Consider the following 26,008-nt stretch of genomic DNA (forward strand, 5'->3'; position numbering starts at 1 on the left):
CCAGTGGCTGATGGCTACACGGGCATAAAAGCCCAACCATTTTGGCCAAATGTTGGACAATTCTGAAAGGTTGTATAAGAACTAGATTTTCCCATAAGATTGGCCAAGGCTTTTTTGGGTATGCAATGTACTTTGACTTCTGCCCAATCCTACTTGCTTCCCAACCCTTCCAGAGGTGTTAAATAAATATCCTAATGAATATCCTGCTTGACAAGCTCTCTCAGTGTCTACTTTGAAAGACATAGCTGCAGAATGGAGAACCAAGATGGCGGCATAGGTAAACGCCTGTACTCGCTGCCTCCCACAACCATATCAAAATTACAACTAAAATACAGAACAATCATCATTCAGAACCACCTGAAATCTGGCTGAATGAAAGTCCTACAACTAGAGAAGTAACGATACACTGAGACTGGGAGGGGTGGAGGCATGGAATGGGCTGGTCCAACACCCATATGTGGTGTGTTTTTTAATCAGGAGCGATATCGTGGCTGAAGCGGTCTCCCATGAGGAGCAAGGGGTCCCAGCCCCACACCAGACCCCCATCCCAGGGTTCCAGAGCTGGGAAGAGAATTCTGTAACTTTGGCCTGTAAAAACCAGTGGGATTGTGGCTAAGTGATACAGAGGCTGCTGGGATCACAGGTGTTCCTCTTAAAGAGCCGGCACATGAACTTCCACAGTACTGCTTCCTCTGAGCTCCAGCACCAGGTGGCAGCTTTGGTGGATCCAGGAACAAACTGGGAGGAACTGGATTGTCTGGCATCGGGACAAGAACTTGGGGGTGGCTTTCTCACAAATGGGGGTGCTCGTGGGGGTCATTGTTCCTGTGCTTGGATCTCCTCAGTCACAGAGCTAACTGGAAGCCATATCTGGGTTTCCATCATAGTGACCCACACTGTTCGCTCCACCCTGGTGATTCCCTGAGACTTTGCTCCATTCAATTTGCAGCCCAACCAAGCTGTTTGCAGCAGCTTTTTCTTTTCTTCTTCTTCTTCTTCTTCTTCTTTTTTTTTTTTTTTTTTGAATATATTTTATTGATTTTTTTACAGAGAGGAAGGGAGAGGGATAAAGAGTTAGAAACATCAATGAGAGAGAAACATCTATCAGCTGCCTCCTGCACACCCCCTACTGGGGATGTGCTCGCAACCAAGGTACATGCCCTTGACCAGAATCGAACCTGGGACTCTTGAGTCCGCAGGCCGATGCTCTATCCACTGAGCCAAACCGGTTAGGGCTGCAGCGGCTTTTTCATATGAATGACCTATCCTGGCTCAAGCTTCAGACTCTTAAAATCTCTCAAACAAGCATCAGCTGGCATCAGCATGCCCCAAATCTATCAATAAGAGGCCCAAGACCTGGCACTAGCACCAGCCTGCTCTCCTTCACAGCTGGGCCTCACCTGGGCACTTCTAAGCCCAGTACAAGTAGTAGCCATCTGCAGATTGCTTGGTAGCTCCTGCCAGGTGGCCCCAGGCAGTGGCTGACTTTGCATCTCCTGGGAGACCCCAGAGCCAATGCACCCAGTGGACAGCTTCAGATCATACCAGACTACAACTCTATACATCCACAAGCAACACACTCAAGGGACAGACTCAGTGAGCACCGAAGCCCCACTGAAGCAAATCCTGCTCAAGAGGGGTATCTCCTGCACAGCAGCTCTTCCACTGTAGTTGAAGCTGGTCCTCACAGCCAATTGGCCAGGAGGTCAATTCCTCCCAGTGACACCAACAGGAATCAAGCAAGGTTCAAATACAACAAGTCTGTACACACAGTCCATACAGGTTGTATAAGAACTAGCCCAGCTCAGGTGACTAGGGAGGCTGCTAGACACCCACTACACAAGGCCACTACCAATTCCAGGAGACATAGCAGCTCTACCTAATACATAGAAACAAACACAGGGAAGCAGCCTAAATGCAGAGAAAAAAAAACATGTCACAAATGAAAGAAATGGAAGCAAGCAAACTACAGGATACAGAGTTCAAAACAATGGTTATAAGGATGCTCAAGAATTTTTTTTTTTTTAACATGGTAGGATATGAACTCTTTATTTTTTTTTAGGTTTCTCTTTGAGTAAGATGAAGTTTGTTATCAAGTCAAGGATCTTAATGAGAGCTTCAAGGGACTTAATGAGAGCTTCAAGGGACTTAGTGAGACTTTCAAAGATCTTAGTGAGGATGTCAAAAACATTAAAAAAAAGACCAGTCAGAAATTAAGCATACACTAACTGAAATGAAGAATAATTTACAGGGATTTAACAGTAGAGTAGAGGATTCTGAGAAATCAATGATTTGGAATATGTGGAAGTAAAACAAACAATAACAACAAAAAACACCCAACTAGAGAGCAACAAGAAAAAAGAATCCAAAAATATGAAGATAGTGTAAGGAGCCTCTGGGACAACTTCAAGCATAACAACATTCGAATTATGGGAGTGCAGGAAGGAGAAGAGAGAGAACAAGATATTGAAAACTTATTTGAAGAAATAATGACAGAAAACTTTTCCTGCCTGGTGAAAGAAATAGACTTAAAAGTCCAGGAAGCACAGAGAATCCCAAATAAAAGGAATCCAAAGAGACCCATGCCAAGACACACCATAATTAAAATGCCAACAATTAAAGACAAAGAGAGAATCTTCTCTTTTTTAAAATCGATTTCAGAGAGGAAGGGAGAGGGAGAGATAGAAACATCAATGATGAGAGAGAATCATTGATCAGCCACCTCCTGTGCCCCCCACTACTGGGGAGTGAGCCCACAACTTGGGCATATGCCTTGGACCAGAATTGAACCCAGGACCCTTCAGTCTGTAAGCCGACACTCTATCCACTGAGCCAAACTGGCTAGGGCCTCTCTCACCATTGATATTTCTCTCTCTCTCTCTCCCTCTCTGTTCCTCTCTGAAATCAATAAAAAGGATATATATATATATATATATATATATATATATATATATATAAATTTTTTTTAAGAAAAAACATAGCTGCAGCCCCCATCTTAGTAACTGGTAATGAGATTGTAGTTAATAGTTTTAATCTCCTTTTTCCATTGGCATTCAATGTCTCCTTTGCCTTCAGCCAGCACCTCAGCTGGTTGAAGTTATTTACCTAGTGGGGTAACCCAAACATTTATTCTTGAACCTTTGATGGTCTAGCCTTTTTATGGTTGCTATAGTTTTTCATTAACTTTTTCTACTGGACAAGGAATTATTAAGAAGCATCCCAGAGAATCTCTTGGGTACTAGACATAGTTGTCTGTATTTTCCAAATATGGCTACAACAATATCACTTATCTCACATGCTCTTCTTCAGTGTGGCCTTGTCACTCTTCCATCAAGAGGTGAAGTCTAATTTCCCACTCGTTGAATCTGGGTTGGCCTTAGTGACTCACTTATAATCAATAGCACAGGCAGAAGTAATGCTGTGTGACTTCTGTGCTTAAGCTAGAAGTAGTCTTATAGCTTCTGCCTTAGTTTCTCGGATGCTCCCTCTCAAAACTTGCCACCATTCTGTGAGAAGCCCAAGCCGCACTGAAGGCAGATATACATGCTCTGGTTGACCATCTCAGCTGAGTTCAGTCTTTGAGTCATTCCAGTACAGTTACCAGGCACTGAGTGAAGAAGCTCACAGATGATTCCAAGCCCAGTCATTCAAGTCATCCTTAGTCATTCAAGACTTCCCAGCGGAGGCCCCAGACTTCACAAAACAGAGACAAAGCATCTCTATTCTTCCTTCTCTGACTTCCTAATCCACAGAATCTGTGAGCATAATAAGTGGTTGTCTTATACCACTCTGTTTGAGGCAGTTTGAGTATAATTGGAAATAACCAGAATTTCCTGTCTGCTTCTATTATGTGAGAACTAGAGGCCCAGTGCATATGATTCAATTCTGGTCAATTAACTATCTCCACACAGATGTGTCACAGGGCAATGCGGGGGAGGGGGGTTTAGGGGGGGAGGCCTTTCTGGCACCCGTCTTGGCTGGCCTGGTGCCGCCCACTCACTGGCCCTGCCTCCTGCCCCCTGCCGCTACCTCTGGTCGGGGCCTGCAGGCTGGGGGCAGCTCCTGCATCTGCCCCCTGGTGGTCAGTGCACGTCATAGCAACCAGTCGTTCCGCCAGTGGTTCTGCAGTTCGGTCTATTTGTATATTAGGGTTTTATTATATAGGATGCCCAATTTCTTTTTGGTATCCAGGATAAATCTCCCCAGTCAGTACAATAACTTTTACTTTCTCTAATGGTTTAGTGGCACAAGGAGTCCCAAATGGCTGATGACAGTCTCAGTTTTCAATTAAATAGAGCCTTATCTGTCCCATGGTGGAAAATTTTCTTCTCTGGGAGCTAAAACCTCCAAATAAGCAGAATTTAAAGTTGGGGGGGCTGGAAAGCAAGAATTCTGTGAGTGGGTTATTATGTATCATAAAGAAAGTATCCCTCTCTTACACCTCTTGATACCTGAGCTTGTATATCCTGATTATGGAAGACACAGTATGTAAACTGACTGTTAATTTAAAGTATAAACTACATCCTGTAAGAGAGAACCTATCTTTTTGGTGTGTTATCTCCCAAGTGGCATCACAATTGGGTATGCAGTAGGCCATTCCACCATTTTATTGGGTTTGTCTTCTGAGTAAGATCAAAGCAGGGAATTTCATGTGTATGAATCCATTACTCTATTTTGTGTGTCATTGTGGGTTTTTTCGTGTGGTGTCTTTTTGTGTGGCCTCCTGATGGACATCATAGCTGGGTCTTCAGTAGGTAATTCCACCATTTTATCAGTCATCTGATGGTAATGAATTCCATATCGCATGAACCCATTGCTGTGTTGTTGTTTTTTTGTCATTAAATTAATTTATTGATCAAAACTGTAAAGAATACCATGATGATATGTAAAGCATTCTTTAAGCCCAAGGATAGCAATGTTATAAGAAGCACTGCATGTAGCAGAGGCAAATTTGTATCCCAAATGCATATCTCTTCTCATGAGGAGAAACCCCTGCAGCCTCCATAATATTTACACTAGTGATGTCACCAAGTGGTGCCTTTCTTTTTAAGCGGTAGGCCTCTGCCAATGTGGAGGAAATATTTTAACATGCCCAAAATACCGGGACTCCAGAAACTTCAAGTTGTTGGGCTTTGAATTTTATAGTGTTTACATCCCACCTTATGGCACTCAGGTCTCTAAGGCATCCAAGATCCTGTCATGTATGCTCATCAGGTTCAGTTAGCATGTTCCATCCATGTAGTGGAACAGTGTGATGTTTTGAGATATAAAGACAGTCAAGATCTCTGCAAATTAGATTATGGCAAGTAAGGGAATTAATGTAACCTTGGTACCACAAAATGTGAAAATACACTGTTGTGCCTGCTAGGTGAAAGCAAACTGCTTCTGGAGGGCCTTGCAATTCGGTAATCAGAAAACAGCATTTTCTAGATCAGTTGCTGCCTACTCATTGTCACATGCTGAATGGCCCAGTAAAGATACCACATCTAGAATAGCAGCTGCAACAGGAGTTGTCATCTGGTTACATTTCTAATGAATAGCAATCATTCTCCCAGGGCTATCTGCCTTCCATGTAGGCCAGTTAAACAAGTTAAATGGAATTGTGTTAGAAACCATCAGTTCTGCATTTTTTGAATCTTTGATGTTGTCATTAATCTCTGCTATTCTGCCATGGATGCAGTACTGTTTACAATTTTTTAAATTTACCAGTCTAGCAGGAAAGAAAAATTCCAGGGTCTTCCTCTTCGTTCTTCATATTGCAGCAGCTCTCATTTAATGGATCAGAGACATAGTGGGGATTCTTCCAGATATTGCTATACCAAGTTTACTAGGGGTTGGTAAACTATGGTTGTGATTCAAATCTGGCCCTCCTAGATGCTTCTGTAGATGTAGTTTCATTAACACGGAGACATGCTCGTTCATTTACATACTGTCTGTGACTGCTTTCATGATAAAATCACAAAGCTGAATAGTTGCCACAGAGACCATATGGCCTGCAAAGCCTAAAATATTTTCTCTCTAAGCATTTATAGAAGGTTTACCAACCCCTGAATTATACATTCAAACACTAGAGTATATAGATAAGGTTGGCCCATAGACCCTCTGTACCCCCAGTGAGATGGACCTGGCTACAAACCCCATTTACTACTAAGCCCCAATTTGAAGTGTGGAGTAGAGTGGTATATTCGGTCTCCCAGACTTAGCAGCAGGTCAGAATTAGTATCTACCTAGTAATCTACAAAAGATCCAGGTAATGCAGCTGGGTATTTCTCTTTCTATATGCACAATAACCTTAGTAATGATCACAGATCTATTCCTGGGGCAGGTTTGAAGGAAGAAATACACTTATTTATGACAGTGTTTCTGGCTCTTTCTCCAGGTCTAATAACTGGCTTGGTTCTAGAAGCTGGACGACAGACTGTGTCACTCCATTGTGGCAACCCAAACCAGGTTTCTGGTCACCAGATCTAGAGTTTTTCTTGTAATATAGATTAAATCATATTTAAGTAAGCCATCATCTCTTTTTTTAATTCCTAGAGACAATGTGAACATTTAGCCATCACCAAAGATCCCTATAGGTCAAAACATTCTGATTAAAATTTCATCCCCGTTGTCTATTATGACATTTGCACCCACTTTGACTCTGGAAGTAAAGTTGACTCTCAAATCCCATATTCCATTGGAAGCAGGAAGCCCATCTCAATGGCAACATCTTCCACTGTCATTTCTTTGTGAAGAACATTCATCTTCTTTTCATTCAGCTTTTCAATAATGCTGACATTCCCATTCACATTTCTTAATGCCATGCTGTGAGAAATAAAATGTCCTTGAATTTATTGTTGCTTCTGCAAAAACCCTACCCTATTGAAACACAGAAACCTGTATGGCTAAAGATAAAATTTTTTCACTTCCTTCAGAAATATTTTACTCTTCACATTCCATAAGCCATTTATCCAGTTAACTGCCCAGATCTGAAAGGATAATAAAATTCTTATCTCCCCTAGAGGGCCAGATGTTTACCGCCCAGACTCTGCCCTTGGCTAAGCCCCAAGATGATAGCAAACTGAAACACTACTTCCTTAGGGATTTGTATGTCAAAAGGGTGAAGCCTAGAATTTGGACCCATCTCTGGGTCATAACAGCAAGATTCACCGAGATAGATAGATGATTGATATATGGTAGGTAGATAGATAGATAGATAGATAGATAGATAGATAGATAGATAAAGGTCCTCGGAAAAACATACTTTATTCCAAAAGGTGAGGGTGAGAACCCCAGGCCCTTTCTGTCCAGTCTCAAAGGAGTAAAAGGTTTTTTCTCTCCTTTGGGGAGGGGAGAAGAATGACTCTCTCTCTCCTCTATCTACAAAGAGAAAAGCTGTTCATCTCCAATCTTTGTCAAAAGGGTATAACCTGTGAGCACACAAGACGTTTCCATCAGCTCTCATTGCAGGACGGAGGAGTGGGCACTGATGCTGTAATGTTGCTCTGGCTGTTGATCTGGAAGTATCAATAAAGAGCTGTTTTTCCTGGTTCAGGTGCCATGTGTTCCTGCGTATTCACATAAATAAAGTACATAACTGTGTAAGGGAGTGACACTGAGACCCTCCACAGTCTGTAAAGCACACAGTGAAGGGAGTGTCCTCTGGGCCCTCCGGGGCGTGTGCTTAGGGAAGGGGATGTGGTGGCACATGATCAACCTTCCTGTTCATTCCAACATTTCTTTCTCTCTTAGCCTTTGTTTAGATTCTTTTCTCTGTATTACCTAGGAAGATTTGACATCTTAATTTATTGAATATAGACTACCATTAAATCCAAATTTTACCCAACTAATCAATCAAATTGTTAAACCACTCCCAGATGCTCAAGCTAACATGCTGGATCCAGAAACCCCAGTAAGTGCACCCATTCTATAAGTTGACTAAAGGCATGCCATGGTTTACTCTAACATTCTTAGAAGCCAGTTCCCAAACATGTTTCCCAGGTTTCTACCAACGTACATAGTGAAGCCTTGAATTTGGTGGGAGTTTAAACCATCTCTTTCCAGGATGCACTTTGGGCTTTCCTCCATAAAACATGCTGAGCTCTGACTCCAATTAGAGGCCTAAATGCACAAAGGAGTGAAGAGGCGGATACTGGAGAGAATCAACATCTTCTTGCAAGGCAACGGCCTCAGGTGAAGTTATTACAAGGTTTCCAAGCAAGGGAAAGCTTATCTCCACACATACGAGGAAGTGTTGCTTCTGCTGGCAAAAAGACTTGAGGATTCAAAGTGCTCAGCTTTATCTAAGTGTATCCAGATGCCAATCAATGCTCTTTCATACAAGAGATTTGGCAAGTCTCTGAAGTCAATTTACATTGTAATTCCACAATCCACACAATTAAATTTTTATTCTCATCGAGGTCTACTTGTAATGAGAGAGAGAGAGAGAGAGAGAGAGAGAGAGAGAGAGAGAGAGAGAGAGAGAGAGAAAGCAGATATTTTTGGAGGGGTTGCCTTAGATATACTCTGGTTCTCTCATTCTGACTTGAGCTGAGTGGTCAGTGGTCTGAGCCTGTCTTTTTTAACCCCTGAAAGCTCTCTGGGGAAGTCAGAAATAGTCACTCCATCTGTGGTTGGCAAAATTCTAACATGGCCCCTAAGATTCCCACCCCTTTTTGTATGTTCTTTATGTAATTTCCTCCCCTTGAATGTGGGTGGAACCTGTGAATATGATGGGATATCAGTATCATGATGCCAAAAGAATGTTACAGATGTAATTAAGGATACTAATCAGTTGACAATCAGCTTATCCAAAAGGACATCATCTAGGTGGGCCTGGCCTAATCGTATCAGCCCTCTAAATCTGGGTCTAGAAGTCAGAGAAAGAGGGAGCCAGAGATTTGAAGCATGAGAGGAATTTGATGTAAAGAGATTCTCCATTGCTGGTTTGAAGCTGGAAGGGGCCATGTGGTAAGGAATGTGGGTGGACTACAAGAGCTGAAGATGGCCCCTACTCTACATCTTGATTTTAGCCTTGTGAGACTGTGAGCAGAGATTCCAGCTATGCCATGTCAGAACTGCTGACCTACAGAATCCAGAGCTAATAAATGAATCTTGTTTTAAGCTGCTAAGTATGTGGTTCTTTGTTATTTAGCAGAAGAAAACTAAGACATCAGCATATAGTCCTTTTAGAGATCATGGCTAATAAACTGTACAGTGCAGCAGCTACTTGGTCTCCCACACTTGCTTCATTAGGCATTGTATCACAATCACAAGAGGTGATCATATAACTAATTGCGAGGCCACAGCATAGCATGGATTTCTGGCATTCTGATTTGCAAGGAACTTAGCACTGTGTTCAAGGCGAGGGAGGTTTCCAAGCTAATCCAAGAATCTCATCTTACCTAATAATAGACAAACATGTAAATTGACCATGCCTCCACTACGCCCACAGCCAATCAGGAGTGAGTATGCAAATTAACCCAACAAAGATGGTGGGTTAATTTGCATATGCAGGTGTGGAGCGGCCAGGAGGGGCAGGATGCCTGCCATGAGGGGGAAGGGGGCGGCAGAGGGAGCTACAGGAGCAGTGCTCCACCCAGGAGAGAGGACTTGCAGGCTCCCTGGTGGCCAGGAGCGAAGCCAGGGGAAGGAAGGCCTATTCTTGCATGAATATTGTGCAACAGGCCTCTAGTTTATATATATATACTAGTAGCCCTGTGCATGAATCTGTGCGCCAGTAAGTTGCCAGTAGCTCGCTGCCGCCCTCCAGTAGGTCTTCACTGGCTCCCCTGCCCTCCTGTAGCTCCCCCCGTCCCCCCCCCCTCGCCCTGCTCCCCCCCATAGCTTGCTGCCCTGCCCCCTCCTGTAGCTCTCCACCACCCACTTGTAGCTCGCTGCCCCACCCTCCTGCTAATCCGTGAACTGGTCATTACACGGTCAGTCTTTACGCTTCATGGCGTAACGACCATTTGCATATTATATCTTTATTATATAGGATTGATTTCAGAGAGGAAGGGAGAGGGAGAGAGAGATAGAAACATCAATGGTGAAAGAGAATCATTGACAGGCTACCTCCTGCACACCACCTACTGGGGATTGAGAGCCCCACAACCAAGGCATGTGCCCTTGACCAGAATTGAACCTGGAACCCTTCAGCCTGCAGACTGGCACTCTATCCACTGAGCCAAACCAGATAGAGCCAAGAACCTCATTTTTGATTGTCTGTTTTCTGGAACCACTCCTGGTAGCAAGTGCTCTATCATTCAGGGTCAAATCAGGAAGGAAGAAACAACATAATACGTAATATATTTCAACAGAGAGAATTTAAGAAAGGGAAATGGTACCACAGGCATTGGAGGACTGAAAGAAAAGAAAGAAAGAAAGAAAGAAAGAAAGAAAGAAAGAAAGAAAGAAAGAAAGAAAGAAAGAAAAGAAAGAAGGAAGGAAGGAAGGAAGGAAGGAAGGAAGGAAGGAAGGAAACAACCCTACCCAAAACCGGAAAACAAACACTAGAAGCTTGGTGGAAGAATAGTGTTCCTCCCAAAATTCATATCCACCTAGAATCTGTGAATGTGACCTTATTTGGGAATAGGATCTTTGCAGATGTCATCAAGTTAAGATGAAGTCTAAGTGAATTAGAGTGGGCCCTTAAATACAATGACTGCTGTCCAGATGAGAAGGCCAGGTGAAGACACAAGACACATGAAGAATGCCATGTGAAGCAAGAGGCAGAAATAGGAGTGATGCTGCTACAAGCCAAGGAATGCCAAGGATTGCTGACACCAGAAGCTGGGAAGAGGCAGGGAAGGATTCTCCCCGAGAGCCTTCAGAGGGAGCATGGCCCAGCCTGGCTGCTGGGACATTTCAGGGGAGGCTGGTTCTGGGAATGCTGAAGAAAATGGGATGCTGCTGCTATGGGTGAAGTACCACTTTTGGGACAACACACGAACAAACAAAAAAAGGCTTTTCTCCCCTCCGCCTCCTGCCTTCAATCTTCCCCCATGGTCTTCTAGGCGCAGGATGTAAGCTAAAACCAGCTGGCAAAGGAGGACTAGCTTGTGAAGTTTCAAGTTCCAGCACCACAGAGAAATAGGAAGGTGGGTTTGGGGCGGACAGGTAAAGGACAGACATCAGGTATGTGTGTGTTTGCGGAGGGTTGCAGGATGTGGGTAAAGAGGTTACTGGACAGGTAGATGAGCAGTGCTGAGTACACAAATATGCTGCATCCACGACTGGAACAAAGGGGACTCAGGAAGTGTCTGAAGAGAAGCTTATTCAGCAAAACTTGCTGCAAGAATGAGCAGGGGGGAAATCTATACTTTCAGAAGGCGAAGAATAGAGTCACAACACTACATTAAAAACTGCTTTTGAGTTGGCAGGCCTTTTCTTGGTGTAAAGACAGTTTACAAAAAAGGGTCAGTCCTAACGTATTTTCCCTTTAAATACTAATAAGTATTACCTGCAGTATTTGTGTATTAAATCTTTCCTCCTTGGTTTTGTACCTTGATCTTGCAAGGGTGGGTCCTGCGAGGTGGAGACAAAGGCAGGCAAATGCAATCTTCTGGCGCTTCCTTCCACCACCACCCCACACCCCAAAGCAGACAGGGCCCCCAAGCCCCTCTGACCACCCAATTCAAAGCTCTGCCCAGATTTGCTCTCTATAGTACCACTTCTGACATTGTTCTTCACCCACCTGACAAATGATTCAATTCTGGTCAATTAACTAAAACAACAACAACAAACACACACAAAAAACGAAACCTTTCCCAGAGCTAGAAATGGCTGCTACTATTTCTTAACCCTTTGCACTTGCTTGCTTTTTTCTCGATTCCTTTATTCTACTCGGGATTTAATTTTTTAAATGCCCCAGATTTTACAAAGCGCGGCAGTAGAATAAAAAACTGGAGTTTCTTTTAATACAAACTTATTTATTTGGATTTTTTTATATTTCAAATTATTGATACATTCAAAGAGTAATTTTAATCTCGACATCCGAGTGCAAAAGGTTAATCAACTGCTATGTTCTAGAACTACTTCATTCTATAATCACAACTCTTTTGCTTGCAAGTAATAAACTCTCATCCACCAGCTTGAGCAACAGAGGAAATTTGTGATAAGGCTACAGTTGATCCATTCTATCTATCAATCAATCCATCGTCCTTTAAAAACATACTTTGCTTGGTTTCCAGGACACCACATGTACCTGAAATTTCTCCTACTGCTCTGGGGGCTCTTTTGTAGTTTCTTTTGTTGGCTCCCCCTTATATCCCTGGAGCACCCAAGACTCGGATTTGGGAAGTTTTCTCTCTTCTGTCGATACTTATTCCATTGGCCATCTCATCCATTCTGATGACTTAGAGTTCCCAAAATAACCTGACAGTGACTGGGCATCTTATTAGTGAAAGGGGTTTAAACAAGGGTGTGGATATAGTGTTCTAAACATGTTCGGCTGTGTTCTGCTAGACATGATGAGAGTAAATTGAAGACCAGGAGTAAGTAGATTCACTCTTTCTAGAATTTTCAAGTGTTTTAATGTTATCTAGATTACCTAGAACATTATCTCCATGATGGCAAGTACGATATCTTGTCTGCTGAATCCCCTGTGTCTAACAGGCCATTTGTAGGCGCTCACTGCAAATGTATTAAATGAATAGATGCTCACAAAAGCAGTTAAACCAATAATTAGTGCTTTATTATCCATCTCAATAGAGAACAGAACCACAGATAATAGAAAACCACAAATGATTTATATTAGTCCACATCATGGCTACGTTTTGGAGACTCGTATAAGAATGGTAGCCCTGGAGCCCCAGTGAGTCTCCCACGCTGTTTGTTTCTTGATTGTTACTGAAAATAGGGCAGGCCAAAGACGGAATGCAGCAATACAAGTTCTTTTCGCCTTTTGTGCAAGTCTGTGCAGTCGTCTCCTCACCCACCCCAGTCATGATGAGCACCACCAAGTCACGAGGTAACCATAAAGTAATTTTGTGTTTCTCTCTCTCTCTCTCTCTCTCTCTCTCTCTCTCTCTCTCATTTCAATTTGGAAGAAACTTCAAAACCTACAGAAAAGTTGGAGAAAAGTACACTTAACATCCTCATGCCCTTCACTTAAGTTTACTGGCGAGCCCCAGGATGCTCCACCCCTAAGTACTTCGGCATGTGTTTTCCAAGATTAAAAATATTTCCTGACATAAAAGAACATTGTCAGAGCTAAGAAAATTAATGTCAGTTCAACATCATAGAAGATGACCTATATTCATATTTCCCTAATTGTTCAAAAAATTACTTTGATAGCTTTTTAATTTAAAAAAATATATTTTTATTGATTTCAGAGAGGAAAGGTGAGGGAGAGAGATAGAAACATCAATGGTGAGAGAGAATCACTGATTGGCTGCCTCCCGCACGCTGCACACTGGGGACTGAGCCCACAACCCGGGCATATGCCCTGAACAGGAATCGAACTGTGACCTCCTGCTTCACAGGTTGATGCTCAACCACTGAGCCACACCGGCCGGACTGTAATATCTTTTTTTAAAAAACAAAACAACACAATCCAGGGCCCAGTTAAGGATCAAATAATACATTTAGCTGCAGTGTCTTTTAATCTAGAACAGTCTGTTTTGGTTTTTTTTCATGGCACTGAAATATTTTGAAGAGTCCAAGATATGATGTCCCATATTCTGGATTTCTCTGATGGTTTCTACACGATTTACTAATATTTTCTTTGTTAAGGATACTGCATAGATATGTCAAGTATCTCTTATTGCATCACATCAGAAGGCATCAGTTTTTCCTATTATTGGTGATTCTAAGCCTGATTACTTAATTAAAGCAAATTCTCAGGCTGTTTCCTTTTCTCTTTTTTTTTCTGTTTTCAGGGGATCCCAGAGACAAATTGCTGTCTCTGTGACAAATGAGCATTTATCTTTGTACCTTCCTGGCATCTGACCTATCCAGTTTTTCCTGCACTTAGGCCTAGACGATATTCCCCTAGACCCAGGGGGGAAATGATTGCATCTTGTAAAGTTTCCCCTCACCTCTTGGGCTTGAGTGTTGTAACTGGCATTCCTGTCCTGGTGAGCAGTCTTTGTCTCGGACCTGGGGACTGGGACCTCAATGCAAAGTCATTTTTTTTAGGATACAAGAATGGTAGACTGACTAATGGCTCTTCAAAAGACAACCACATCTCAACCTCTGGAACCTGTGAATGTGACCTTACATGCACAAAAGGAGTTTGCAGATGTGATTAAGAATTTTTAGGTGGAAAGATTATCCTGGATTATCCAGATGGACCTTAAAATATAATCAAAATGCCCTTGTAAGAAGGAGATTTTACATAGAAGAGAAAGTGGCAATGTGATCACCAGGGCAGAGATTAGATGGTGCAGCCACAAGCCAAGGAATGCTGGCAGTCACCAGAAGCTGGAAGGACCTGGAGCCTCTGACGGAAGCTTTGCTCTGCCAACACCTTGATTTCAGCCCAGGGATACTGATGTCAGATTTCTGGTCTCCATAACTGTGAGATAATAAATTGCTAATTTAAGCCACCACGAGTGTGGTGATTTGTTACAGCAGTGCTAGGAAACTAATACAGTAAGTGAATATTTGAAATGTAAATTGAGATTTGGGATTGAATTTTGATTGTCACTTTCTAGAGTGTAATTTGGGGCAAGTTACTTAATTTCACTCTCAGTTCTCACTTTTTAAAATGAGGATAATAGCCATCTTTTAGGGTTAATATAAATATTAAATGATACAATATAAATGTATATGTTAAATACCTAGTAAAAGGCATGGCACATAGTGACACTCAATACATGAGAGCTTTTAGTAGTGATTATTTAATTCAGCAAATATATATTGAGTGCTTACTATGTACAATACTGCCACCTTCAAGAAGCCTACATTCTAGGTAGGGAGACAGATGATGAACTAATAAACAATAAATATGTAACATGCTAGATAGTCGTAAATGCTATAAGGAATAAAAAAACAAGGCAAAGATAATTAACTGGTTCTAATTTAGATTTGAGATATATTTGCAAAATACCTTATAGCCTACCTGTTATAAAACATTATTGTAATATTAATAACAGCTACCATCTACTGAATGCTTTATTTCACTGTGTTCTCACAACAATGCTTAAAGTTATCCCCATGACATGAGGGAGGAGCCAGGCTCAGAAAATTTAATTAAGTCCATCTCAAACAACCTCAGGTCAGGAGTTGAACTTCAAGATCCAGGCTCTTTTAGTTCTTCTAAGCTGCTGCTATGAACGGAGAAATCTGGCCCCTCGCTCTTCAGTCCTTACACAGAACATGGAGTGGCTACAATATCCCATGTGATGTATTCACATGGTTAGCCCACATCACAAGAACAGTATGTGCCTCAGGCTCGCATCAAATATTTAACTGTGACCCATTGTCGTCCTGGACTGTCTTTCCCTAAGGCGGTGAGTTCTCTGACTACACAGTCCCTAATGCAGCCATTCCTGGAGCATTAGTGAGAATTTTGTGGGGGGGAAAAAAAAGTTACATGGAAAAGTAAATTCTGGAAATACTAGCATAAACAATATGGAACAGGTTATTTAGTTATTGTTGTTTTACTGAGGACTCCTTCTTTAATAACATAACATCACCTTTAATATCACCTTTAACCTTCCTGTTATTTATAGTTACTACGAAATAATTTCCGTTTCCTGTGAGTGTTACTTTTTAATAAAACTAAGAGTGTTTATTTTAAATAATATAGATATGGGAAGATGTAATAAGTGAAACATGTAGTGAGTATAAACACTTTCTAAATTATACTGTATCCAAGCCACATGACAAGTTATAGTTGACCAAATCTTATAGTAGATTTTGTTACCCAAGTCATAGGGTATTTAGAATTGCAAATCAAATCCTATTCAAGATAACTATTTTCAATTGAACCATTATTGTTATGCATTTTGTTATGTTTTATAGAGAACATTCCTGGGCACTGAAAATTATTTAAAACTCACATAAAGAAAAACCCTTCCATTTGAAGATACATTCGTTTCAGGAATAAACTATATTTCTTTAACCTAAAAAAAGTGTTAATGCGAGGCTTTTACCTCACCTAATTTTTAAAAATATATTTTATTGATTTTTTACAGAGAGGAAGGGAGAGGGATAGAGAATTAGAAACATTGATGAGAGAGAAACATCGGTCAGCTGCCTCATGCACACTCCCTACTGGGTATGTGCCCGCAACCAAGCTACATGCCCTTGATCGGAATTGAACCTGGGACCCTTGCGTCCACAGGCCGATGCTCTATCCGCTGAGCCAAACTGGTTAGGGCTACCTCACCTAATTTTTAAAAATTACAGGTGTATAATGAACCAGGAGGTCACAGTTCCATTCCCGGTCAGGGCACAAGCCCAGATTGTGGGCTTGATCCCCAGTGGGGGATGTGCAGGAGGCAACCAATTGATTTTGTTCCTCTCTCATCAATGTTTCTATCACTCCTTCCCTCTCCCTTCCTCTATCTCTAAAAAACATATTTTTAAAAAATTACATGTGGATGTGTATCATATCATGCTAAAGACATCAGCCTGATCAACTAGCACAAACCAATAGATACAAAACTGTGTTCCTTTAATAAACAATTTTGTTTGGTTGCAGGCTCCTCCCCAGCCAGGGTCCTTTTAATAAACAATTCTGAAGAAAATTTAAAGAACAACAACAAAGCAGCAATCATTGAGAACCACAAGAATTCAAGATAACTCTGGTATGTCACCTGTTCAAAAGTGTCCTTTCCCTTTGCTGGAATTCAAAATATCTCTGTGACAATGTGCACAGCAGAATTGTAAAGTTGCCAAGACCAAGACTTCTTGCTGGAATATTGACTCAGAATCCTCAGTAAATTAATTTTAATTTATCATTATCAAGCTCAATAACATTTAATTATTTATTGCATTGGTTACCATTAAAAGGCCAAATGAAAGTTTATGTAATGAGTCTTCAGATCCAAAAAAAGAACTTCTGTTCTGAATCATTTCAAGGTTCCTTAAGGTAACCCTTGTGGCTGAGTTTAAAAATTAAGTCTGCCAGACTGAAGGTGGTTGACCAAAACAACCTGACCCGGAAGCAGAAAGCCTGCTTGGGTCACCACATGGGGAGCGTGTTGTTGTGGTGTAACCCCCATCTTACAAAGGACGCCTCAAAAAAGTCGAATTATGGAGTCATTTACTAAAAGCCGGCGGCATACAAGGGAGCAAAAGCGCTCCAGACCTCGAAGCCCCGAACAGGTTGCCACGCCTGGCTTATATTGGCAGAATATCACAAAAGTATCGATTACATCTTTGGGTCTGGAATAAGGAACCTGTTTCGCGATTTTACAGAAGTGAAACTGAGCAAGTTAGTTATCTAAAGTATCTACGAATCACTGAATCAACAGAAACACAGTATCTGGGACAGACCACCTGGACAATTTAGAATAATTGTGCTGTCCAGATTCTGGGATCTCTGAGTCAACAGGAATGCACTATCTGTAGCTACTGAGGCAATTTAGGATAATTGAACCGTCTTGGGTCCCAGGAATGTGCTTTGATGACCAGTGAGATCACAATCAATGGGATATTTAAACCATCATCAATGGAGTATTGGGATAGCATACATAAGTTCAGAAAATCAAAATAACTTTCTATTGTTTTAGCAAACAAATAAGTACAGAACCCAAACAGCAGTTTCTATCTGAGATGATTGCTACCATACTTCATTGTGAGGAGGCAAAAAGGTGACCTCCTTAGAGCTGCACTGTATTCAGCTGTTCTTGACTCTTTAGTTTTTGTACATCCTGCAATATATACTACCACTCAAAGAAGATTGGAGACTCATTTATGCAACCTGAAATATCTTAACTTATTTTTCTTGCTTTCTTTTTTTTTTTAACAAACTGTAACATAGGCGTTTATTATGACCAACTATTGTATATTGTGCATTATTGTATGTGCTGTACTTATCTCTTTTTTTTTCTTTTTTTTTTAGAGAGTAGAAGTGAGAGGAAGAGACAAAGAGAAATATCGAGCCGAAACCGGTTTGGCTCAGTGGATAGAGCATCAGCCTGCTGACTGAAAGGTCCCAGGTTCGATTCCGGTCAACGGCATGTACCTTGGTTGCGGGCACCTCCCCAGTAGGGGGTGTGCAGGAGGCAGCTGATCGATGTTTCTCTCTCATCGATGTTTCTAACTCTCTATCTCTCTCCCTTCCTCTCTGTAAAAAATCAATTATATATATATAAAAGAGAAACATTGATGTGAGAGAGTCACATCGATTGGTTGCCTCCTGCATGCACCCTGACCAGGGCCAGGGAACCTGCAACCAAGGTACGTGCCCTTGACTGGAATTGAACCCGAGACCCTTCAGTCCGTGGCTAGGGCTGAATTCGCATTCTTAAACAGAGTTTCATCTTGGCCATTTATTTCTCACTTGAAACACTGCTCTACAGACTTTTAATTGTTTGAGTCTTAAAGAAGAACATGTATTCATGTGTGGTGTGCAATAAAAAGCAAGCAAGCTGGTTTTAAACTCTGTTTTACCAGATTGTCCATCCACTGGAAAAATTGCTTGTCTCATAAAACTTTGAGTATCAACCTAAGGACATTTAAGAGTTTGTTTTAAAACAGTGCTTCTCAAATGATAGTGTTCAAATGAATTACGTGGAGATCTTGTTAAGAGCAGATTCTGAAACAGTGGGTCTAGGGTGGGCCTTTCTCACAAGCCCCCAGGGCTGCTGGGCCACAGGGTACACTTGGGCAACAAGGTTTTAAGAGAGCTGCTGCTCCGTGCCATTTCCCTGCAATCCAGGACATCATTTCTCCTGCCTTCCCTCACAGCCTCATGCATTTATCATTAGAGGGGCTTCATGTCCCCAGAGAATCAGAATACATGTGGTGGGAAATTGACTGAGTTGAATCAAAATGCATTGGTTTGGCCTCCGTCGACACATTGCCTGTATCTGTAACTGTATTTCAGTTCCAATAAATGCACGCACATGGGTCTGAGGTAAACATATTGGTTTAAACGAAAATTCACTGGTTGGGAAACAAAAATAGGATTGCAGTGAAAACACATTGTGTTAAGTATTTTGCATAATTCCCACAAACAGATGCTAGGAAACCGATGTTTAGGTTTCAGTGGCAGTTCATTGAATTCATTGGCCTTCTATTTGTTTCACTGAATATGTATGAGCTTTGATGAAAATGCATTGCTTGGAAGAAATCAGGCTCTTTTTATACAGGCCGGTCGTAATGTCCTTCCTAATTTCGGAGCCATACCATCGTGGCTCTTGTTTGTGAGTACATATTATTTGTAATGTTCCACATTGCTTAGGTGGCAGTGGGTAAAACAATTTTATCTGTTCCTTGAGTTTGTAATGTAGTGGAATCATTGAACACTACAGAATATAAATGTGACTAAAATCTATGTTAGAATAACTATAAGATGTTTTTTTAATCTCAAAATATTATTTTTTCTGAACCAATTTTTATACAGAAAAATACATTCCAAAATGTTGGGTTAAATCTAGAATCAATTTTGAAATCACAATACTGTACACTAAATACAAATATTGGCAATATTTGATAAAATCCATGGTGTAATTACAGTAAAGCTACACTGGAAACCAATTGAACTGAGGACAGATTTAGAATTTGTATCAAATCAATGCCCTGAAAGGAGCCTACATCCACAGAGTGCTCATAAGTATATTGCTAATTCCTTCTGCTACCCAAAGATACGATGGTGGCAGAGGGGGAAGAGCAAGGACGTTTTCTTTATATTGTGACAATGTTCTAATATGGTGCTTTAGATACTCAAATGGACCAGATATATGTAGCACATGCTCAGCCAGTTGCCTGGTGTGGAAAATTATTCTTGATTCAGTATAAGAATTTAAAGGGGCAGGGAGTACAAGCTACATAGATATAGCTAGTTGGACTTTTTTTTTTTAATCTACCAAATCTAGCTTGATAAGAAACTCTCAAGCCTAAACATGCTTTAGTCAGAAACTAGAGGCCCGGTGCACAAAATTCGTGCATGGGGGCAGGGGGTGTCCCTCAGCCCAGCCTGCACCTTCTCAAATCTGGGACCCCTCAAGGGATGTCCTACCTGGATCAGGCCTAAACGGGCAGTTGGACATCCCTCTCACAATCCAGGACTTCTGGTTCCCAACTGCTCGCCTGCCTGCCTTCCTGATTGCCCCTAACCACTTCTGCCTGCCAGCCTGATCACCCCCTAACCCAGTGATGGGCAATCTTTTGAGCTTGGTGTGTCAAACTTCGCCAAAAAACTGAGCATAATTCGGGTAGTGTGTCACTTTGAGGAAAAAACTAACTCCAAGACTCTAGTCGCAAATGTTTCATCCTCAGGGAGCAGCAAATGTTTCATCCTTGGCATGCGGCTGCATGTCATCAGAAATGGCTACACAGGTCAGTGCTGACACGCGTGTCATAGGTTCGCCATCACTGCCCTAACCACTCCCCTGCCAGCCTGATTGATGCCTAACTGCTCCCCTGCCAGCCCAATTGCCCCTAACTGCCCTCACCTGCCGGCCTGGTCCCCCCAACTGCCCTCCCCTGCTGACCCGGTCCCCCCTAACTGCCCTTCCCTGCCAGCCTCATCACCCCTAACTGCTCTCCCCTGCTGGTCTTGTCCTCCCCCCCCAACTGCCCTCCCCTGCAGGCCTGGGTCCCTCCAAACTGCCCTCCCCTGCAGGCCTGGTCACCCCTAACTGCCCTCCCCTGCAGGCCTGGTCACCCCTACTGCCCTTCCCTGCAGGCCTGGTCACCCCCAACTGCCCTTCCCTGCTGGCCATCTTGTGGTGGCCATCTTGTGTCCACATGGAAGCAGCCATCTTTGACCACATGGGGGCAGCCATCTTGTGTGTTGGAGTGATGGTCAATTTGCATATTAGTCTTTTATTAGATAGGATGAGCTGAATGGTACTTCTGGGCTTTAGGAATGTGGGTGTCATTGTGTTGGGCAAGTTATAAAATCCAAGTCCAGGTCAAAACTGCCAATTCCATGACTACCCGACTTCCAATTTATCTTGTCCTTGCAATTCTGTGGCCAAAACACAGTCTCCTTTAATGACCCAGAACAGCTTAAAAAAATAAAAAATGCATTACTTTTTCTCTTCCAGCCCTGATATATTATCTTGAGGAGATGCATTCTGAAGTATAGTAATCCCCCCTTATCAGCGGTTTCACTTTCTGCAGTTTCAGTTATCTGTGGTCAACCATGGTCTGAAATATTAAATGGAAAATTGCAGAAATAAGCAATTCATAAGTTTTAAATTGTGTTATGTTCTGAATGATGTGGTGAACTTTTGCACCACCCTACCTGGAATGTGAGTCATCCTTTGTCCAGCATCTCCACACTGTATTCTCTCCCCACCTGCTAGTCACTCAGTAACCATCTATCTCAGTTACCAGGTCCATTGTCTCGGTATCACAGTGCTTGTGGTCCAGTCACACTTATTTTACTTAATAATGGCCCCAAAACGCAAGACTAGTGATGCTGGCAATTCGGATATGCCAAAGAGAAGCCATACAGTCCTTCCCTTAAGTGAAAAGGTGAGTACAGTACAAGAGATCACATTCACATAACTTTTATCACAGTATATTGTTATAATTGTTCTATTTTATTATTAGTGATTGTTGTTAATCTCTTACTGTGCCTAACTTATAAATTAAACTTTATCATAATGGTACGTGCAGGCTCAATCCCCAGTGTGGGGTGTGCAGGAGGCAGCTGATCAATGATCCTCTCTCATCATTGATGTTTCTCTCTCTCTCCCTCCTCCTTCCTCTCTGAAATCAATAAAAAATCTATATTTAAAATAAATAAATGGCTTAGAAGAAAATATGCCCCTCTCTTTTTCTCCTCCTTCTCCTCCTTCTCCTCCTCCTCTTCTTCCTCCTCTTCTTTGTCTTCGTCTTCTTTCTTTCTCTCTCTCTCATCATATCATATCATCTGTATCTATTCTATATCATCTATCTATCAAGATACAAACAAAAGTGTCAAAATAATAACAATTGTTAAATCTAGGTGATGGATATTAGTGTGTTTGTGTACTATTCTTCTAGATTTTCTGGTTGCTTTGGTTTACTCCTTTTAAAAGTTAGGGGGGCCCTAGCTGGTTTGGCTCAGTGGGTAGAGCGTCGGCCTGCAGACCAAAGGGTCCCAGTTTGATTCCGGTTAAGGGCACATAGCTTGGTTGCAGGATCCTCCCCGCCTGGGTCCTGGTCAGGGCTCCTGCAGGAGGCAACCAATCCATGTGTTTCTCTCACATTGATGCTTCTCTCTGTCTTTCCCTCTCTCTTCCACTCGCCCTAAAAATCAATGGAAAGATATCTTCGGTTGAGGATTAACAAAAAATATAAATAAATAAAAATTATCATCAAAAATAAATAAATAAAAATAAAAGTTAGGAGGGAAAGACATGGTCTTGATTGGGTGTGAGGACAGAGAAGAAAGGGCTGAGTCTGTCTTGTTTTCTGATATATCACAAGTGCCCTGCACACATCCGTGCTAGTGAATAACTTTTAAACTTATGTTCCTTTATTTGTCAGAAGGACTGCCGCTGCCTCCACCCTCTCCTCCGGGCTTCGCGCTGCCGCTGCTTGGGGGCGGCCTGGGCTCAGGGGCCGGGGCAGGTCGAGGTTCAGAACGACCCGGGACTGTAGGCGAGATGATGGGGCCTGCGGCTGCCTTCCCACCCGGCGCGCCCGCCGAGTGCCACCGCAAGTGCCAGGAGCTGTTTCCTCTCCAGGTGCAAGGTGTCAAGCTCACAGTCAACAAAGGGTTGAGGAGCCATTTCCAGGTGAACCACACAGTAGCTCTCAGCACCGTCAGGGCGTCCAACTACCATTTCGGGGTCACATACGTGGGGACAAAGCAGCTGAGTCCCACCGAGGCATTCCCCGTGTTGGTGGGTGACATGGACAACAGTGGCGGCCTCCGTGCTCAGGCCATTCACCAGCTGGGCCCCGGCCTCAGGTCCAAGAAGGCCATCCAGACCCAGCAGTCCAAGTTTGTGAACTGGCAGGTGGATGGGGAGTACCGGGGTTCTGACTTCACAGCAGCTGTCCCCCTCGGGAGCCCAGACGTCCTGGTGGGTTCAGGAATCCTCGAGGCCCACTACCTCCAGAGCATCACGCCGTGTCTGGCACTGGGCGGAGAGCTGGTCTACCCCCGGCGGCGTGGGGAGGAGGGTACTGTCATGTCTCCAGCTGGGAAACACACGTTGAACAGCTGGTTGGCGACAGTAACGGTGGGCCAGGCGGGTGTGCACGCGACATATTACCACAAAGCCAGTGACAGCTGCAGGTAGGCAAGGAGTTTGAGGCCAGCACGAGAATGCAAGACACGAGTGTCTCCTTCGGGTACCAGCTGGACTTGCCCAGGGCCAACCTCCTCTTGAAAGGCTCCGTGGACAGCAACTGGATCGTGGGTGCCACCCCTGTCGCTGACGCTGGCCCTCGGGGCCTTCCTGAATCACCGAAAGAACAAGTCCCAGTGTGGCTTTGGCCTCACCATCGGCTGAGCCCCTCCTGGCTCCTGCCTCCCACTCCCTCCCTCCTTGAGATTCCCCCTGCTCCTCCCCCAACGAACAGAGGGGAGACCTAAGCCTCCCTCCCTCTCCCTTCCCTCCCTCCTTGGTGGTCAGGGGGGCAGCGGAAAGGAGGGGGCCATCACCCCAGCAGCTGAGGGGGGAATTCTAGAACCATGGGCGCTTCGGGATTCGAAGCACTGGGAGCTGTGTGCCCAGTGGACCTGAGGCCCAGAAGGGGTTCTGGAATCGAGAGGCACGCCAGATTCTGAGCACCAGGGGCCGAGGCTGCCAGACAACCTCAGGGAGGTGTTGGGGCATCACTACCACCCCCAAAGATCTTGGGGCCACGCCCTGAGGGGACAGCAAGAAAAGGAGCTTCCCCATCCCAATAAGACAGGTCACCCACCAGGAAGACAGGTCAACTGAAAGACTGACCTTGGTTTGCTGAAAGGAAAACAGATAATCAATTTTTATATATACACTAGGGGCCCAGTGCACGAATTCATGCACCTTGAAAGGAACTATGGGCCACGAGGCTGCGGTGGGCACAGGGGCAGGTCTCGGGCCATCCTCCATGCCCCCGCCCGGCCCCTCCCACCACGGCCCCAGGTCCTCTGTCTGCCAGCAGCCCCGCTCCTGCAGCCACCGCTCCCACAGGCTGATGGTGCCAGCCCCACTCGCACCCGCTGACGGCATGGAGCAATTGGGTTCGGCGCCAGCAGTGGGTGCAAGCGGGGCCAGTGCCATCAGTGGGTGTGAGTGGCAGCTGCTGCCCCAATCGCCCCTCAGGAACAGGGGGAGGTGGAGAAGCCCTCAGGGGCAATTGGGGCTGGCAGCTGCTGCTCGCACCCACTGCCAGTGCTGAGCGATTGGGACCAGCACCGGGCACCAGCAGCAGGTTCGAGCGGCGGCTCCAGCGCCAGCTGTGAGTGTGAGCAGGGCCGTTGCCATCAGTGGGTGTGAGAGGCCGCTGCCGGCCCTGATTGCCCCTCAGGAGCAGGGGGAGGTGGAGAAGCCCTGAGGGATGATCAGGGAGGGCAGCTGCCACTGACGGCGCCGAGTGATTGGGGCTGGTGCTGGGTGCCGGCAGTGGGTGCGAGCAGTGGCTCTGGCGCCAGCCGTGGGTGCAAGTGGGGCCAGCACCGCTGGCAGCAGGTGTGAGTGCCAGGCGGGACTGCAGCACGCGGGAGCAAAGAATTTTCAGATACCACCAGAGGCTCGCTCTGATGACAGCGATTGGAGCCCAGCCTTGGTCTGGCACCCCTGCTCACCTGCTCCACCATCCAGCTGCAGCAGACACCTACCATGTTCCGCGCATGCCCCCTGGTGGTCAGCGCACATATAGCAACTGGTTGTTCAGTTGTTCGGTTGTTCCACTGTTTGGTCTATTTGCATATTAAGGTTTTATATAGATAGATAGATAGATAGATAGATAGATAGATAGATATACATAATATATATGGCTAGATATTGATATATAATGCTATATATATAAATTAATATATATAATGCTATATATGTATATATAAAAATGCTACATATATATTATTTATTTCTACTTTTCTGCATTGCTATTATTATTTCTACTTTTGGAGCAAAATGTCAGTCCCACCATTAGATCCATTTGTCTCCTGGTCAACCTTCCACATTTGGAATGAACCCCCCTCCCCGTGACTTACCTGAGGATGCCAAGTCCGGGGCTCTGCTCTAGTTCAGGCCAGCACATGCTCCAAGGACTCCAACTCTGCCATTTTCCTTTCCCTCTCAGTGGCAGCAACAGCCCGCTAACTGCCTCGTGTCTGCCTCTCTGGTAGTCTACGGCTTGCCATTTCAATCCCGTTTCACTTGCCTTACCCTCAGAGTTTAAGGTTTATCTCTAAATTGTGGAATGAGAGGTTTCATCTTGTGTTAGGGAATTTCAGGCATCAACAAGCAGGTGGGGTAAGAGGCCAGCCACTCCCATTCCTGTAGGCTGCCACTCACACATATGTTCCACTCAGCCACTGCCCCCCTGTGAAGACCTTCCTCTTACTGATCTGACTCACTGGGCACACCTCTCAAGCTCCCCAAGTCTTCCTCTTGGAGGAAAGAAATGTGTTCAACTGATTTGAGCATTTCTGTCCAGGGTGCCTAATTCCCATGTCTGAATGTATATTTTTCATTTGTAAATGTACCAGTATATGTGTCAGAATGCAGGCATGGCATAAAGGAAAAGTTAGTGATGCTGAAGACAAATATTTTATTTTGCCCACTGAGTTTTTATTTTCTCTCTATTCTTTCAAACTCTTCCCAGATCTCATCTCAGCTAAGAAACACTTGCTCTGGTCAGTCATGTGAAGGGTGTGTGAGTCGGCTTGAAACCGGACTGCAACTCCTTGCTCCCAGTGGTCGCAATGAAAACATAACTCAGGTTTCTCCAGGCCTTTCCTCCACCTCCTCTC

General features: G+C 43.8%; 1 pseudogene; it reads left to right on the forward strand.

Annotated features, from left to right (window-relative positions):
- The first annotated feature begins 22,565 nt into the window (after positions 1-22,565).
- LOC103290236 (mitochondrial import receptor subunit TOM40 homolog) lies at positions 22,566-23,558 on the forward strand (annotated as a pseudogene).
- Positions 23,559-26,008: the final 2,450 nt, after the last annotated feature.

Source organism: Eptesicus fuscus, chromosome 9, assembly GCF_027574615.1.
Source record: "Eptesicus fuscus isolate TK198812 chromosome 9, DD_ASM_mEF_20220401, whole genome shotgun sequence".
NCBI classification, from domain to species: domain Eukaryota; kingdom Metazoa; phylum Chordata; class Mammalia; order Chiroptera; family Vespertilionidae; genus Eptesicus; species Eptesicus fuscus.